This window comes from Canis lupus, chromosome 13 (genome assembly GCF_011100685.1).
Source record: "Canis lupus familiaris isolate Mischka breed German Shepherd chromosome 13, alternate assembly UU_Cfam_GSD_1.0, whole genome shotgun sequence".
NCBI classification, from domain to species: domain Eukaryota; kingdom Metazoa; phylum Chordata; class Mammalia; order Carnivora; family Canidae; genus Canis; species Canis lupus.
Genome location: NC_049234.1, coordinates 42,738,931 through 42,757,525, shown reverse-complemented (window position 1 = coordinate 42,757,525; position 18,595 = coordinate 42,738,931). Strand labels below are relative to the sequence as shown.

General features: G+C 33.3%; 2 long non-coding RNA genes across 3 annotated transcripts in view; one reads left to right on the top strand and one right to left on the bottom strand.

Moving 5' to 3' along the window:
• The window catches only part of LOC111098467, an 88,234-nt gene that overhangs the window by 23,783 nt on the left and 45,856 nt on the right, over positions 1-18,595 (top strand). The gene's annotated exons all lie outside the window — the stretch shown is intronic.
• LOC111098468 overlaps positions 14,416-18,595 on the bottom strand; it is an 87,948-nt gene continuing 83,768 nt past the window's right edge. For both annotated transcript variants that reach the window (XR_005368363.1, XR_005368364.1), the window contains exons 4-5: positions 16,411-16,474; positions 14,416-14,462 (exon numbers count right to left, since the gene is read on the bottom strand). This is a non-coding gene — a long non-coding RNA (uncharacterized LOC111098468). The remainder of the gene's footprint in view (positions 14,463-16,410; positions 16,475-18,595) is intronic.

Here is an 18,595-nt window from a genome sequence, read left to right as displayed (position 1 = left end):
ACTGATCTTTGTATCTATCTATGTATATCGTATGCACGTATCTATACTTCAGTGTCTATACAGTATCTATATCTACAGGTATCCATAGATGTTTTGCATTAGAACGTATGCATACATTTGTAAAGGTTCTCTGGGAGGCAAAACTGTCGGGGATCTAGAACTTGATGTGCAGCAATTGGGTGTTGATCTTCCCACTACCCTTTGTTTCATAAACCTATGCTACAGGTGTCCCATCAGGTCTTGAAAATTACCTTTACCGAAACATACTTCTCAGATGTTAGGCTAGGAATTACTCAATATATACATTAGGATCCATAAGTTATCATTAGAATAACCAATAGGTTAAATTTCTATGTTGACAGATAGTTAAGTAAATCATTAATTAAAGTGGCCAGAAGAGTTAGGGATTTCTCAAAGAGCTGTCTTTTTCTTTTGTTTGTTTGATCTCAGTTTTGCTATGCAACTGGTTCAATACCCAGTGAATAATGAAGCCAATGTTTGATTAAATTGTGTGTAGATGTAAAAATTTCCTGACAACTGTGTAGACTATATTCTACATTCTTGTGATATTGCTATGAATTTCATTCCAATAAAATACAACTACTCAGTTGGATCAAAGTCTATGTATATTCATAACTTCTAAAGAGCAGTATGTGAAGTAATTAGTAAACGGTATCAAATCTGAATACAAGGAAGAAAAAATATATGACTGTTGGTTAAACAAGGAGCAATTCTTAGGAATATTGAACTATCAGGAACCTATTTGAAGTTTTTGGGTTATTATCTAAATTAAGTTGCATATACATTTTCTAGGTAAGAACCTTAATGTATAAAAAAATTGATACATGTCACAGTTATTGTTGCAGCAAGAATTACAAATCTGTTAAACATTTTCAAATGAAAGATCATTTCTAGGACCTAAATCTTATACTTCTATCTCTGCTTTTTAAACAAGATGGGTTTCTGAAATACATTACAAAGGTGCAGTGACACAGAAAATATGAATTATTGCAAATTCAAATTACTAATTTCTTATATTAGTCACTGGAAGAGTTTATTTTTCTACAAGTAGATAAGCATGTCCACTCAAGCAGAATATTGGTTTAAAACTTAAATTCTGGGCGGCCCAGGTGGCTCAGGGGTTTAGCGCCGCCTTCAGGCCAGGGCAGGATCCTGGAGACCCGGGATCAAGTCCCATGTTGGGCTCCCTGCATGGAGCCTGTTCCCTCTGCCTATGTCTCTGCCTCTCTCTCTCCCTATGTCTTTCATGAATAAATACATAAAATCTTAAAAAAAAATAAAATAAAACTTAAATTCTGATAAGTAGATTCTTTTCTAAAATAAAGAGAAGCCTCCTTAGGGTATGATCTCTTCTGATTAAATTTGGGTCTTATTTTTCTACTTTTAATTTAATTAAGATTTATGCTTTGGGCTAGTTCAATGGTTTTCCTTTAGGCTATGATTTTGGTTCCTTAAGAGTTCTTTTTAAAATCCTGTGCAGCATCTTCTACTATATTTTGATTATTGCCCTTCCAAATGTCCCTGGCTAGCATATTGATAGGTCTATCAGTTCTTTAAAAAAGTGTATTTATGTATATGCTATTCTCTAACTCATTCTTAATTAAATTAAAAAATAGAGTAAATTAAAAAGAAATACTTTTACTATGTTTGCATTTTATTGTGAAGGAATATACAAAACTTATTCTAATGAAAAGGGTTACTTGTTATTCTGGATAAGAATTTATCTGAGTTTTAGATTTCCACGGAGGTGACATAGTTCTGTCAGTAACTCGCAGGCTTGTAAATTGTTCTTTTCTCTCACTTTCATCTAAAAATAGTTACTGGGTCTGTCCACTTCTCTTTATACATTCCAATTTTATCTCTTCCTATTTGTACTAATCTAGTTCAAGTCTATCAATGGAAGCCTGCATCACACCTGGTCTTCTGGCTTGCCCTCTTGTTTTCATTCTGGCCATCCTCAATCCATCTTGAACAGCACTTCTGGGTTAATATTTACATAACACCATGTTTTCTTGTTTATCATGTCATCATCATAACCAGAACACTTCAAAAGGTATATCACATATTATAGGATGCTCTTCAATTCCCTTAATATGTGATTCAATGATGATAGCTTTATATTCCCATTCTAGTGTCTATTGTTCATCCTAGTGAATTATTATAGTACTTATCTATGCCATTTGGAAAATTATGTGTTATTTGGAAAATCAAATAAAAGTAATACAATAATAAAAAGCAGAGTACTTTAATATTTAAATACAGGAGTGGATCTTGTGCTAAATGGCATCCTCTTTATGTATGTGCTTAATAAATAATAAATGATTCAATATGGTATCAAATTGTTCCTATATTAGCATCTATTTTACCTGATGACATTGACATTTTTTTAAACTCTAGTGTAATCCATTTATTGAAAATAAAGCTATCTGGTATTTTGAAATATGTGGAAAAGAAAACTCAAAGATTTCCAGGCCTGGTGGTCTCCGGAATACACCAATGTTAAAAATATTACATAGTCAATGATATTGTGGTACCATTGTATGGTGACAAATGGTAGCTACATTGAAATCATAGAGTAATATGTAATCATCTCAAATCACTATGTTATACATGTGAACTTAAATGTAATATTGTGTATCAACTACATTCAGATGAAAACATTTTTTTAATGAAAAAAATGATGGATAGGTGTTGTGCACTCATGTATTAAAATTTTCATGAAACTTCATAAAATGATTTTTTTCCCCTTCTTTCTTCCACAGCTTGGTAATTTAACATTTTTCAGAATGTCAACATTTAGGTATAGGATTTGCAACAATAATAACAAGCATTTATTACACTTATTGATTATTTTTGTATAAATATTATAAACTTAGTTCTCTTTTGAAGTTCTATTTTTAGTAGTTTTAACTTGAACAAAATCCATCATGGTTTTTTAATTGTAGGAAGTAATTCTCATATGTTTAATGTTATTGCCTTTATTAATTTAGTCTTTGAAAACTTAGTATTTCTTGTTTATCTTGCAGAATTACATTTGTTTCTTTTTCTAAAACTGAGATATTTATTACGACATGTATTTATGAATTAAATACTATATAGTCTTATAGAAAAGTGCAATCTAGGTTCCACTGCCCACTAGTTGTATGATTGATACCTTAGAATTGAATTTTTTAATGTATTGAAGGAAGATAATACTTGCTTTGAATATTGAATAAAACAACCCAGGTACATTGATTAAAAGGGCTTGCTACATAGTAAATGCTCAATCCATTTTTCTTTCCCTCAATTCATGTTACAATTACATTCTTAATAACTATAATTATTGATACCACCTGGTGTGGATTCTAGCAAAAAATCACAAGACAGGATAAAAAGGTAGGGGAAAAAACACAGTTTGAAGACACAAAACAGACTCGGATAGTACACAGAATTTAAAATTGTCAGACGGCCAGTCAGAGAGAAACAATGAGCCATATGATTTTACTCATATGTGGAATTTAAGAAACAAAACAGATGAACATAGAGGAAAAGAAAGAAAAAGAATGAGAGGGAGGCAAATCATAAGAGACTCTTAACTATAGAGAACAAACTGAGGTCTGATGGAGAGAGGTGGTTGGGGGGGGCGAGCTAATGAGTGATGGGTATTAAGAAGGGCACTTGTGATGAGCAATGGGTATTATATGTAAGTAATGAATTACTAAATTCTACTCCTGAAATGAATATTATACTATATGTTAACTAAAATTTAAATAAAACCTTAAAACATTGAAAAAAAAACAAAATCATCAGACAGGAGATTTAAAATAAATATAATTAATATGTTTAAGATTCTAAGTAAACAGAGATGATATAGGGGATCCCTGGGTGGCTCAGCAGTCTAGCCTGCTTCTCCCTCTGTCTGTGTCTCTGCCTCTCTGTGTCTATCATGAATAAATAAATAAAATCTTTAAAAAAAGAGAGAGATAGTATAAAATATTTGGTTGGTAGTGTAAACAAAGAGATGGATACTCAAAAAAAAATGCTAGAAATAAAAAGCATTGTAACAGACAGGACCATAAATACAGAAAACAAATTGGTGGTTGCCAGAGGTGAGGAGATGAGGCATGGGCAAAATGAATGAAGGGGAGTGGGAGGTGCAAGCTTCCAGTTATAAAAGAAGTAAGTCACAGGATGAAAGGTACAGCATAGAGAATAAAATCAGTGGTATTGTAAAGTGCTGTATGATGACACATGGTAGTTGGGTGATGACACACTGGCATGAGCACAGCATAACATACAGAGTCGCTGAATTGCTATGCTGTATACCTAAAACTAATGTAACTTTGTGTGCCAGCTATGCTTCAATTAAAAAAACAAAAAAACAAAATTTAACAGAAATGAAAAATGCCTTTGATAGGCTAATTAGAGGACTAGACATAGCTGAGGAAGAAATTAAGGAATCTGAAGATATGTTAATATAAAATTCCCAAACTGAAGTTTGGCAATGAGAGAAAATTAATGTAAACAGAACAGACTATCCAAAAACTTTGGCATAACTTCAAAAAGATACAACATACATGCAATTGCAATCACAGAAAGAGAGAAGAGAGAAAAATATCTGCTACAATAATGTCAGAGAATATTCCAAATTCACAATAGGCAACAAAGCACACTTTGGAGAAGCTCACCAAATAGACACCAAATGGAGAAAATACAAAACTGAACAGAACAAATCTATATGTAGGCATAGCATTCTCAAACTTCAAAAAAAGAGGAACTCTTAAAAGAAGCCAGAAAAAAAAAAATATCTCATCTACTAGAGAACAAATATAGTAATTACAGTGGGTTTCTCATCAGAATCCTTGCAACCAAGAATAGAATAAAACAATGTATTGAAAAAGAAAGAAAAAAAAAAAACACCAGACAATTTTCTCTGCTCAGTAATAATATTCTTCAAAAAGTGAAGGAGAAATAAAGAATTCCTCAGACAAATGAATACTGAGGGAAGTAATCACCAGCAGACCCACTTTGAAAGAAATTTTAAAGGAAGTTCTTCGGGGGAAAAAAAAAAAAGGATATATAAGTCCGAAACTTTGTAGTTTAAATCTAGGCAAAGAAAGGAAGAACACTAGAGAAAGAAAAAGTAAAAGTAAAATAAGATCTATGCTTTTATTTTTAAATGATATTAGATAATTGTTTAAAGTAATAATGGCAACTATTTTTTGAGTGATTATAGGAAATGGGTGAGTTAAATGAAAAACAGCAATTTCACAAGGGCCAGGAGAAAGGAAAGGGAACTAATGTGTTATATAGTATCCACACCACCCATTAAGCTATATAGTGTTTGAAAATGGATTTGGATTATTGTTAAGTGTTTCTTGCAAATGCAGGCAACCCCTAAAATAATGGGGAAAATGGAATAAGGTATGTCATCAAGTAATCAGAGAAGGTGGAAAAAGAAGGGAAGAAAATAAAAGAAACAATGACAAGTGTGATAAATAGAAAAGATACAAATACTATAAATATTAATATAACTATATTGATACTAACTTTAAATGTGAATAGCCTAAATAAACCCATTATAAGACAAAGAGTATCAGGGCAGCCCCAGTGGCACAGCGGTTTGGCACCGCCTGCAGCCTGGGGTGTGATCCTGGGGTCCGAGGATCGAGTCCCACATCAGGCTCCCTGCATGGAGCCTGCTTCTCCTTCTGCCTGTGTCTCTGCCTCTTTCTCTCTGTGTCTATGAATAAATAAATAAAATCTTAAAAAAAAAAGACAAAGAGTATCAGAGTACTTAAAAATATGAGCTGTATGTGGTCTTCAAGAAACCTACTTTAAACATAAAGACATATATAATTTAAAAGTAAACAGAGAATGATAACATTAATTTTTTTAAAAAGCTGGAATCACTATTTTAGGATAGGCATTTTTCAGAACAAGGAAACTTATTATAAATAAAGAAGCATTATATAAAGATACAGGATTCCACTCTGCAGGAAGACATAACAATCAACATATATACATCTAAACACAGAACATCAAAAATATGAGGCAACAACTAATAGAGGAGCAAAGAGAAATAGAAAAAATTACACAATTATACTTGAATACTTCAACATCTCTCTTCCAGTAATTGATGGATAGAGCATGCCAAAAATTAGCAAGGATATGGTTAACCCAAACACCACCAATCAACAGGATGTAAATGACATTTATAGAATAGGTCACCCAACAACACCCAACATATTTTTCTCAAGTTCACATAGAACATTTATCAAGACAGACCATGTCTGGACCTAAAATACATTAATGAACTTATATGGATCATACAAACTATGCTCTCAGACCTCAATGGAATTAACCTGGAAATCAATAAGAGCAATAAAACCAGAAAACCCTAAAATACTTTGGGGAGTAAACAATGATTCTGAATCACACATGGATCAATGAAGAAATCTTAAATTCAAAAAATATTTTGAACAAAATGAAAAGTAAAAATACAAGTTAAATTATAGAAGCAGCAAAAGTAGTGAAATTTATAGCACTGTATGCATATATTAGAAATAAAAAACACGTAAATTCAATAATCTAAGCTATTTTAGGAAACTAGAGAAGAGAGTGCAATTTAACCTTTAAACAATCAGAGGAAAAATAAACAATCAATGAAATTGAAATAGGAAAATAATAAAGGAGTTCAGCAATACCAAAAGCTGTTTCTTTGAAAAGATTAATAAAATTCATAGAATTATAACTAAGGTAAATGTGCATGAAACAGAGAAAACACAAATTACTAATGTCAGAAATGAACTAAGAGTCCTCTCTACTGATTCCAAGGACACTAAAAGGATAATAAAGGACCACTACAACAACTTTATGTCTACAAATTTGATAACTTAAATAAAGTGGACCAATTTCTCAAAAAACACAATTTACTGGGGCAACTGGGTGGCTCAGTGTGTTAAGCGTCCTGTCTGACTCTTGATTTCAGCTCAGGGTTGTGTAACTGAGCCCTAGATTGAACTCTATGCTGAGCGTGGGGCCTGCTTAAGATTCTTTCGCTCTCTCCCTCTGCCCCTCCTCCCCAGCTCATGTTCTCACATGGCTCTCTCTAAAAAAAAAAAATAAATAAATAAAAAAATAAAAAACAGTAAAACTCACACACAAAAAAATTTCATGAATATAGATGTGAAATCCACATAAAAATCAACAAATCAAATCTTACAATGTATAAGATATTTATATATTATGACCAAGTGGAATTTACATGTATAGAAGGCTGGTTCAACATTCAAAAATGAATTAATGTAACCCCATATCTACAGAATCAAGAATAGAAACCATATGATTATATCAATTGATTCAGGAAAAACATTTGAAAAACCCAAAACTTATTCATGATAAAAACTCTTATCACATTAGGACAAGAGGGGAACTTCTACACTTGTTGAAGAACATCTACATATAACTCACAGCTAACATCATATTTAATGGTAAGAACCTATATACTGCCTTTAGAATATGAGAAATAAGGCTGCAATATGTCCTGTGAACATTTCTATTTAACATAACAGAAGTCCTAGTGCAATATGAGAAGGAAGAAAAATAAAAAGTACACAAATTGGGAAGGAAAAAATAAAACTCAGTTCACAGGTGACATGTTTATGTATAAAATCTCAAGAAATCAAGGAAAATCCTTTTCCCACTAATAAGCAATTATATCAAGTTACTAGGTACAGCATTGATATACTAAAGCTCATTGCATTTCTATCTACTGTCAAACAATTAAATTGAAAACATAGCACCATTAAAATATCATCAAAACATGAAGTACTTAAGAATAAATCTAACAATATACTATGCAATCTATATGTGGAAAAAAGTATGAGGAAGAAATCAAAGATTTAAATAAATAGCGGTGTATTTCCATAGTCTGTGCTTGTATTTTGGAAGAGTCAATATTGTAACGATGTCAATTCTACTCAAAATGAGATATAGTTTGAAAGCAATCCCAATCGAAATGTCAGCAAACTATTTTTGTGTATATCAATAAACAGGCTCTAAAACAGAACACTGAATAAAAAGAAGGAAAGTGGAGAATGACATTGCTGGTACTAATCAACTTCAGAACTTACTTTAAAGCTACCGGAACCAAGACAGCATTCTGTTGACAGAATAGATACACATGACAATGGAACAGAACAGAGTGCTCAGAAATAGGTCTGCATAGATCAAATCAACAGATTTTTGACATAGGAGCAAAGATACTCAATGGACAGGGCTATTCTTTTTTTAATTTTTTTTTTTATTTTTTATTTTGTTTTTAATAATAAATTTATTTTTTATTGGTGTTCACTTTGCCAACATACAGAATAACACCCAGTGCTCATCCCGTCAAGTGCCCCCCTCAGTGCCCGTCACACAGTCACCCCCACCCCCCGCCCTCCACACCTTCCACCACTCCTAGTTCATTTCCCAGAGTTAGGAGTCTTCATGTTCTGTCTCCCTCAATGATATTGCTGTTCTTTTTAACAAATGGTGCTGGAACAATTGGAGTTTCATATTCCAAAAAGAAAACAAAATCATGACACAGATATTATAGCTTTCACAAAAATTAACTGACGATGGATCATGGAATCCAAATGTAAAATGAAAAACTATAAAACTTCTAGAAGAAAAGAGAAATCTAGGTGAACTCAGATTTAGTGATGAGTGTTTAATAAGACAGCAAAGGCAAGATCCATCAAAGAAATAAAGTAGACTTTATTAAACAACTTTTTTTTGTGGAAATGGCTCTGTAAGGGAATGACAAGGCAGCCATTGACTGGAAGAAAATATGTGCAAAATATCTATCTGAAAAAAAGACTCGTATCCAAAATATACAAAGAACTTTTGATATTCAATAATGAAAACCAAATAGTCCAATTAATTTAAGTGGGCAACATATCTGAACAGACACCTCACCAATTAAGATAGACAGATGGCAAATGAGCATATGTAAAGATGCTCAACATGCTGGCAAGGATGTAAAACAACAGGATCTCCTACTCATTCCTAGTGGAAATGCAAAATGATACAGCCACTTTGGAAGACAGTCTGGCAGTTTCTTACAAAGCTAAACATATTCACAGCATATGATTCAAAAATTGCTCTCTTAGATATTTACCCAAATGAGTTGGAAATGTGTGTCCACAAAAAGTCTATTCATGAATGTTTATAGCAGTTTTATCCATAATTTCCCCAATCAGAAAGTAACCAAGATATTCCTCAATAAGTGAATGGATAAAATGTGGTATATCCATTAAATGGATATTATTCAGAGACAAGAGAAATAAGCCACAAAGAAGACATGGAGTTCTATATAATTAATGCATATCACTTAGTGAAAGAAGTCAATCTGAAAAGGCTATAATGACCTAAGAAATCTAATCTAAGTTTAAGGTGAACAAATGTGGTTAATTTGGTTCAATATAATTGATTCAATATATTTAATCAATATAATTGATTCAATATATTCATCAATATAAATTTGATTCAACCCAGATTTTTACTCTACCACAGGGCTGTAAAAGATAGTTTTGGGTTCATCAGAAACTTACGGGCATTTTTCTAAATTGTGCAAACCTTATAGTACAGTAGAAATAGAAATAAGTTACTATGGGTGTTGTCTTACATATCTGTAGGGACACCTCTGAGATCCTTGAATACTGATGTTTGACTCTTAAGACTGGGTTCCACTGTGCCCCCTGGAGAACCTAGGGAGACGCCAGGGAATTGTTACTACTCTCTTACATCCTTATCCCCAAATATCCTTTGCACCACGTGTTCTTGCTCCATAATAAGTGGAAGAGAACCCATTTGAGCAGAGTCTGGCAAATCGCCACTGAAACTTGCGGAAAATTTAACAGATAGTTATTGGCTTGGTCTGGACTAAATTAAACCATTTTCAGCGAAAGACTGCAATAGGCCCTGGGGAACTACAGACCACTATGCATCTGCACAGGCTGCGGAATGAATAATAAGATTTAGATCCCCATCCACTTCAGGAAGCCTCCTACTTGGAGACCTGGAGGACTGCTTTTATACAGGAACTCATGCTTGTCTAATCTATCAGTATCATTTGAGGACATAAATAAATGCAGAAATGCTTAGACCTTAACACTTCCTTTGCAATTTTCTGCACGAAGACAATTTTTACTTGAACAGATATGGAATTGAGAATAATGTTTTACCGTAGGGATCTTCCTGTGACATACACAACAGAAAAGGTAATATAAACTTTCCTTAGAGCAGTGTTGTGCCAGAGAAGTACAACATGAACACATAAGTCACTTTGAATTCTTTAATAACCATGATTTAAAAAAAAAAAAAAAAGTAAAGAGGGGCGCCTGGGTGGCTCAGTGGTTGAGTGTCTGCCTTCGGCTCAGGTCATGATCCCGGGGTCCTGGGATCGAGTCCCACAAGGGGCTCCCTGCGGGGAGCCTCCTGCTCCTTTTGCCTATGTCTCAGCGTCTCTCTCTGAGTCTCTCAAGAATAAATAAAATAAAATCTTAAAAAAAAAAAGTAAAAAAAAAACACAAAAAACAGGTGAAGCTATTTTAATGACATTTATATAACTTAATCTTTATATCCAAAACTTCATATAAATTATCTATATAAAATGTATGAATGAAATATTTATAATAATTTTTTTCATACAAAGTCATTTAAATCTAGTATACTTTTTAGAGCACATATCAATTTGGACTACCATATTTTTGTGCTTATTGGCCACCTGTGGCTAGTGTCTCCGATTAGACAATGCTGGCTAATAGCAACGTGTCACAGAAGAAAGAAAAACTACTTTTAATGATACCCACTGGTTTCTCAGATACCAGGGATTATACAACATATATTAGTATTGGAGAACATGTGAAAAGATATAGTTAATACTAAGGTAAAATAGCACATCTAATGTCTCAAATAAGCACGGAAAGACCTTCATTTACTTGCTTAACTAATAATGCGATGCACTGTCCATAAGGATATGTGTTTTGTCATCTCACAGCTCTCAAAACACCTGTTAAATGAATAAATGAGAGGCAAGGAGAGAATCAACCTTCATTCTTTATTTCCTGATCGGTCAGTCCTTACTCCAAGATCTCACATTAGTTTGGACAGGTAAGCTTCTGCCCAGGCCACCCTAGCATGGGACCTTTTCATTTTCTTTCTTTTTTTTTTTTTTTTTAATTTTTTTATTTATTTATGATAGTCACAGAGAGAGAGAGGTGCAGAGACACAGGCAGAGGGAGAAGCAGGCTCCATGCACCGGGAGCCCGACGTGGGATTCGATCCCGGGTCTCCAGGATCGCGCCCTGGGCCAAAGGCAGGCGCCAAACCGCTGCGCCACCCAGGGATCCCACCTTTTCATTTTCTAATGTGAGCAGCTTCAGAGCTGAGAACCTCAGCTAGCAAAGGCGACTATGATCTTTCAGATCCTGCACCGAGGAAGGCAAGGGAAGAAAGAAGAGCAGAAGAAAGAGGATAAAAAAAAAATAGCAAGGAAGAGGAAAGGGCAAAATGGCAAAGTAAAAGTGAAAGCCATACTGAAAAGTGGTAAAGCAACAGATAAAGTGGAAGAAATAGAGGCAGAGAGGGGAGGGAAAGCAGGACATCTCGACGAAACTTCTCTAAATTTTCTGTTGGAACACCAAATAAGCCCTCTTCCTTCTCTTGAGAAAGAGCACACCAGTTTCCCCTCCTCAATCCTTCCTTATTCTTTCCTTAACCATGAATCCATTTTTGACAAATTGAACTATATAGTCATTTTAAACCTCATTAACTTTGTTTAAGGAGTTTCGTTTTCAGTTAATTTTATAATATCATGGATGATGAGATCTGAACATCAGTAATAATGTAAGATAGGCATTTATCCTTGTAGACTATTTCCTGTAGTTATCTGCATAATGTATTACTGCTAATAATTTAAAAAATAAAAAAATTACCTTGCATACTCAGAAAGTTCAATGAAATGAACACTCTTTGCCACTAATCAGTTATGATACATCGCTGTATCCTGATTTTTCTCATTTTTAAATTTGAGGATAATAAGCTACGTCATAGGGTTCCCGTGAGGCCAGAAGAGATGATAGATCCAAAGTACTTAAATACAGCACACGATAATGAACCAAGGCTCAATATTATTCGCATTAATAATAATAACAGTACAGAAAAGCAGGGATTATTGGATGAAAGAAATGGTCTTATCTACGGAATATTATTGAAAACATAAATATAGAGGTGCTTCTGATAAAGCAGCCACATGGCCATGGTTTTTTTTTTTTTTTTTTTGATAGAGGGAGAAGGTTTAGTCTTGCCTACTTTACAATCTATCATCCTTCCTAGTCTTCAGGGATGCCCTTCAGTTGTGTTTTTGGAAAATGCTGGGTAGCTAAGAAAGGTCATTTGAAAAGATGTGAATCACATCACCTGAAAGGTTTTTTTTTGTTGTTGTTGTTCGTTTTATTGTTTCTGAAGCTCTAAGCTCTTGAAGAAAATCTAGTTGGCCCTCATACTAGAAATAGTGGCTCATTCAAGAAGTCATACAGTAAAGCTAGCAAGGTCCTTGACAAGCTGGCTACATTTAAGGAATGAAGGAAAAGACTTGAAGGGGTAAATCAAGGAGTAGGCCAAGAAGGTTTAGTGTGATATCCTAAATATCGATGGGGACATCCCTAAGTACTTATAGAGAGAATGGATACTATAAACCTATTTATAAATTCTGGAACATATTAAGGAGATTCCATCTACTTCGATCACTGTCAATCATAAGATAGATGGTTGCAGATACAGGGGTGTTTCCTATTTATTGTTTCTAAGTGTCTGTAATATGCATGCTGCGTACTTTGCTGCTCCGTTGAAAAATGAGCTTCATCGTTCTGATGTCCTGTGGTGGGTCTTCATTACCTGAAATGCTGCTCAGTGGTGGGGAGGGGGTGGATAGCTAATAACAATTAGAGGTTCCCTGATTCTATAATTATCACTGTTGGCAGATTATGAAGTATTCTCGTCTGTTGTGCATAAGATCTATTCTCACAATCCTAGAAGAATTCATCTTAATTTTGAAGCAGCTTGCTGCATGATACGTGATTTGTTAAAGAATTTTTAAAAAAGCCATGGCCCTGCATGTCTCATAGATTAAGTCTGGATCATTCTGCAGAACAAATCCTGTGAGAACTTCATGCGCTTTATGTCATGGTTCATTTGTAAATCCTCATGTAATTTTTGTACAATTTTACTTTCTTTTTCATTTAAGTACAAAATTCTAAGTTAAGGGTAGAAGTGTTTATAAATTTCAAAGGTTTTAACTTCTAGAATCTCATCATATATAGAAAATTCTGCAAAATCATTTATTATTTTCCCATTGTTCCATACATGTGGATGCCCATGACTCAGGTTTATATAATTATCCATTTGTCTACTTATCAAATACTGCATGTTAAATTATTATAGCTTTGTATTTCACTGTTAGAATAAAACTCTTTTTCTCTTCTTCAAAATCATCTTATCTATTAGTTGCTCTTTAGTCCATATACATTTTAGAATCAACTTACCAAATTCTGTGTGGGGAAAGAATATAAGTAGAATTTTTACCAGAAAGAAGAATTATGTAAGAAAGTAAAATAGGCAGTTATTTGTGTAGAGTATGTTTTGTCATCTGCACAATGTATTATTGTTAATAATAAAAAATTTAAAAAAACTATCTCATACACTCAGGAAGTTCAATGGAATGAACACTATTCACTAAGTTCCCACAAGTCACAGGGTCTTGATTTTTTAAAATGTTGGGTATTTCCATGCATAAAATTGATCTCTTAATTTTTATTCATTTTAAAATTTCCATGTTAACTTTCTTTGCAAGGTTTTGTTCATCTTCTGTTAAATTTATACTTAATAGTTTTAGGATTGGTTTGTTTTGCTTTTTGACAATCAATATCTGTCTACAAAGTTGTCAGTACTGAAGAAAAGTGCACAAACCTTCTTAGAAAAAATCAAATCCCATGAGAAGATTACTGAAAGAATGTGATATTTAGTAGATTCTTTAATTATTATAGTAGAAACTATAGTAATCAGCCAAATCCAAAATGTAGGAATTCTGATTTTTTTTTTTACTCCAAAAAATCAAGTATCAGAAAACTAAATGGTGAGGCACTGCAGGAAAATAAAAGAGAACTGAGTAGCATACCAAAAATATATAATGAGTATGCTTTTCAAATCCGGATTTGAACAAAACAACAGTAAAAAAGACATCTTTGAAACAATTGGGGAGGGATCCCTGGGTGGCGCAGCGGTTTAGCGCCTGCCTTTAGCCCAGGGCGCGATCCTGGAGACTCGGGATTGAATCCCACGTCGGGCTCCTGGTGCATGGAGCCTGCTTCTCCCTCTGCCTGTGTCTCTGCCTCTCTCTCTCTCTCTCTGTGTGCCTATCATAAATTAAAAAAAAAAAAAAAAAAAAAAGAAACAATTGGGGAAATTTAAGTATGTATATTAGATAGCATTAAATATTTATTGTTGCTAGCTTTCTGATTTATTTAAACATATCTTTACTGAGCTTACTAATATATTTATTTTTTAAAGATTTATTTATTTATTTATTCATGAGAGACTAATGAATTGTTTACTTCTCTGCAATGTAATACAACAAACAGATACAGATATGGATTAATTTTAAGTCACAATTGAAATCCATAATTAAAAAGATATGATAAGTGAAAAGACAAGTAAAAACAAGGTATATAAACTAAATGTGTGGACAACAATATATACACATGTGCGTGCTTGTGAGTGTGTGTGCGTGACGATACTCTGAACAATTGATCACATTACATGAAAGTTCTGTTCTGTGCTACTTAAGGTGATTCGGTCACTGATACTTTTCAAAATATTAAGATTACTTATCCATACTTTTTTATTTGCAGTAAAAGGAAGAAATACTATTCAGAAAAAAATTATATTCCTACAGAAAATAATAATACACTGCAGGAAAAGTGCTTAAGTTATCTAAAATGCACAATATCATTTAAATCAATGCCATTCATTATGATTCAAAAGCTGATATCGAATAATTTACTCCAATTGTTCTTTCTCAGCATGATGTTCCATAAAAGTCAGAAAAATATTATATTGTTATTCCCATGAATAAACCAAGGTTAATGAAGTATGGTTATATTTTTATACCTGAATAGCAAAATAGACAATGTAGGAAACACTTTCTTTTGTTCTGGATTTATAAGAAAATCTTCTGAAAGGTATGCCACATAGTATTTAGACTGACAGTTTCGGGTTATTTTTGATACATAACTATTGAAATCCAATTCAAAGAATGATTTAATATCTAATAAAGTTTGCTTTTGATTAAGTTTGGAAAGTTAAATTTACGATATTCTGGAGCTTTAAGTATGAAGAGATCAAGTGGATTTTTAAAGCTGTCTAGAAAACAGAATGTCACCATTTAAGACAGGAATTTCACTGACTTCATAATACAACATGGTCACAGTCAGTCTTTTCATTAATATTCATTACTTATGTATAACACTTTTTATGCATGGAAAGAGGTGACTATATGGTTCTTTTTATTCCTAAGAAAGTAGTATTACCCTTGAAGTACAGCAATTAAAATGTTCCTCAAATTCATATTTTATATATAGGTAGTAGATTCTGGTTATAGAAATAAAAGAACTTTAAGCATGTAACTGCCTGTGTGTGGTTCAAAAAATACTGCAAAATGCTTACACGTAGCTTATATTCTTGATTCTTCGCGATAAGTCATTGACAGAAGAGAAGAGATTGAGTGCCATCAATTTAGTCAATGTTAGGGTGTGTCATTCTTCCTTACTATGCAGATAGGAGAACCCAAAGATAACTACAGATATCAGAGCACATCCTGTGATATTTACTCTCACAACCTGATACTTCCCTCACCCTGATAATATAATCATTTAAAGAATCTAAGGAAAAGCAAGAGGATAATTATACACGAATTAATTAGATGTAGGGAATAATTTCCCTTAATGGGCTTTTTATTGAATCAAATTGCATATTTTGTGTTGTTAAAGACTGTTAACAAATTATTACTGGACAGAATTGTGCACTCCAGTACTTATCTCACTATGTTTAATCAAATTACTTTCCATGTGGTCACTGTTACCTTTCTAAATTAGAGTTCTCTAGTGTGAATGAGAAAATTCAGTAGACAGCACATTGTTCTGCATTTATTAAGTTTTAAGCCAGGAATTCAGTAGATATTAGGTATTTCAAAAAGCCCTTTATCCCAAATCCATCAAAAATGAAAGAAGACAATATTAATGAAATTGTTTGTACTGTATGCCAAAGATGCTCTTAAATTCTTCTTTTTTGATATTTATTTGGTACCTTGAACGTGAGAGCTCCATGGAAACAACAAAATAGGCTATTCTGAAGAGAGATGCCCCTCTTTCTACAAGAAAAGAAAATCCTTGGGTCAATGGTTTGTGTCAGTGAAAATATTAAATTATAAATTGCCATGTCAAGGATACTGGCTTTACACAGAATGCATCTTAAGTAATTTCCAACTCTAAGTTATAAAATCAGATAATTTTCCTTCAACCTCATCATTGTTTGGCAATTCAAATTTGAGACTTTTAATGTAAATGGAAATCTTGCGTCGAAACAGAAGCTGGAAGTTATAATTAGTAATGAAATATCAATCATATGCTTCAAAAATTAAATGAATTATGGTATGGCACTGCTAAACACACTGCTGAATAAAAAGCACTGGGTTTTTAGAAAATGTCATCAAAATTAGATCAAATGAATGCTAGATGTTTTCTTTAACAGGAAGATCTTAAGGAATCAGCCATTACAATAATTCTCTTGATCACCAAAGTAGGAGTTTTGAAAATATATTTTTTATAAATTACATGTATCTAACCCAATGTAATAAAGTTTTACAGATAGCTGAATGTGTTAAAATTCTTTTTCTTGGGCAGCCCAGGTGGCTCACTGGTTTAGTGCCACCTTTGGCCCAGGAGATCCTGGAGACTGGGGATCGAGTCCCACGTCAGGCTACCTGCGAGGAGCCTGCTTCTCCCTCTGCCTGTGTCTCTGCCTCTGTGTGTGTGTGTGTCTCTCATGAATAAATAAATAAAATCTTAAAAAAAATATTTTTCTTATTCTAAATTTGGACAAAATTTCAGAATTATTAATATACATTCCCTCTTGAATGTAATTTGTATGTAAATATTTGCCCAACTTTTCCTTTGTTCATGCAACAAGTGTTCCTTCTAGAACTATGATTTTTGAGGCACAAAAATGGTAAATAGAAGGATGAAATATGCGTATATCCATTTGTTAATGTGTCATTTCATTCATTCAACAAATATTTATTTGAAATCTATTATGTACATACATAGGTACACATGGTATATGTATATATCCTTTATACAAGAGGATCCGACCCCCCCCAAAATTGCCTAACAATTGAAGTATTTAGATCAGTGAGGCCAGGTTATCCTGCAGTAATGAAATTGCCCATATCTGAGTAACTTAAAACCACAGAGGTTTATTTCTTATAATCACATTACATTTTTTTTAAGGGTCAGCTATGGCAGCTCTTCCAATACTGTCACTGGAGTATGCCCAAGACACTGGCTGATATAGCAACCATACTTTTAAATATTACTGGTCACTTTGAAAGAAGAGGGGAAAAGAAACCGAAATGAAATCATTTCTAGTAGATAGCTCCTCTATAATAAAATCACCAATTAAGCTGTGTGTGGGTGATCCAAAGATGCAGAAGTTGAAGGAAGAATAGTTCTTACAAGACCTTCTGAAACAGTGAGATTTCAAACTCCTACGACACTTGATAGGTGTAGAAATTAGGAAGAATTTATTGGAATAAAACCATAGTGGTTGCTAATCTGATGCCTAAAAGCACTTTGAAAATGACTCATTTGGGGACATGGAAAATAACTGGAACAATAATGAAAGGACTCTTGCTGACTTAAAGCCAAAATCTAATGAAATTTAAAATAATCATGCAGGTCTCCCCAAAAAGCCCAATTCCACACTGTGTTGTTCAATATGAAGCATTGCTATCTGAATGTTAAGGGTGCTTGCTCCTCAATTTAATTGCATAACGGAATGAGGAAAATGGAATGCATAGGAATTGATTGGATACTTTAGTATTAATCTGCAAACTATCCCTACAAAGAATTTTGCTGTATATTCACATTAGTAATGATTTCACTCAATACATCTATTAATATTTGGTCTTTGGTAAAACAGATTTGCTGAAACCCAAGACTGGAAGTGATTCAATCAAGAGAGTTCCAGAACCAACTCTGCAGCCCGGTGTTCAGTTAGCCAAAAATATTGTATTTTGTTCTTCTTCGTATTCCAACTTCTTTTTCTAAGCTTGGCTGGAGGAGAGAATGGGGATGAACACCAGATTTTATGGATATTTATTTATTTATATTATTTTTAAAATTTAAATTCAATTAGCCAATATATTGTATATCATTAGTTTCAGATGTAGAGTTCAATAATTCACCAGTTGCTTACAATACCTGGTGCTCAT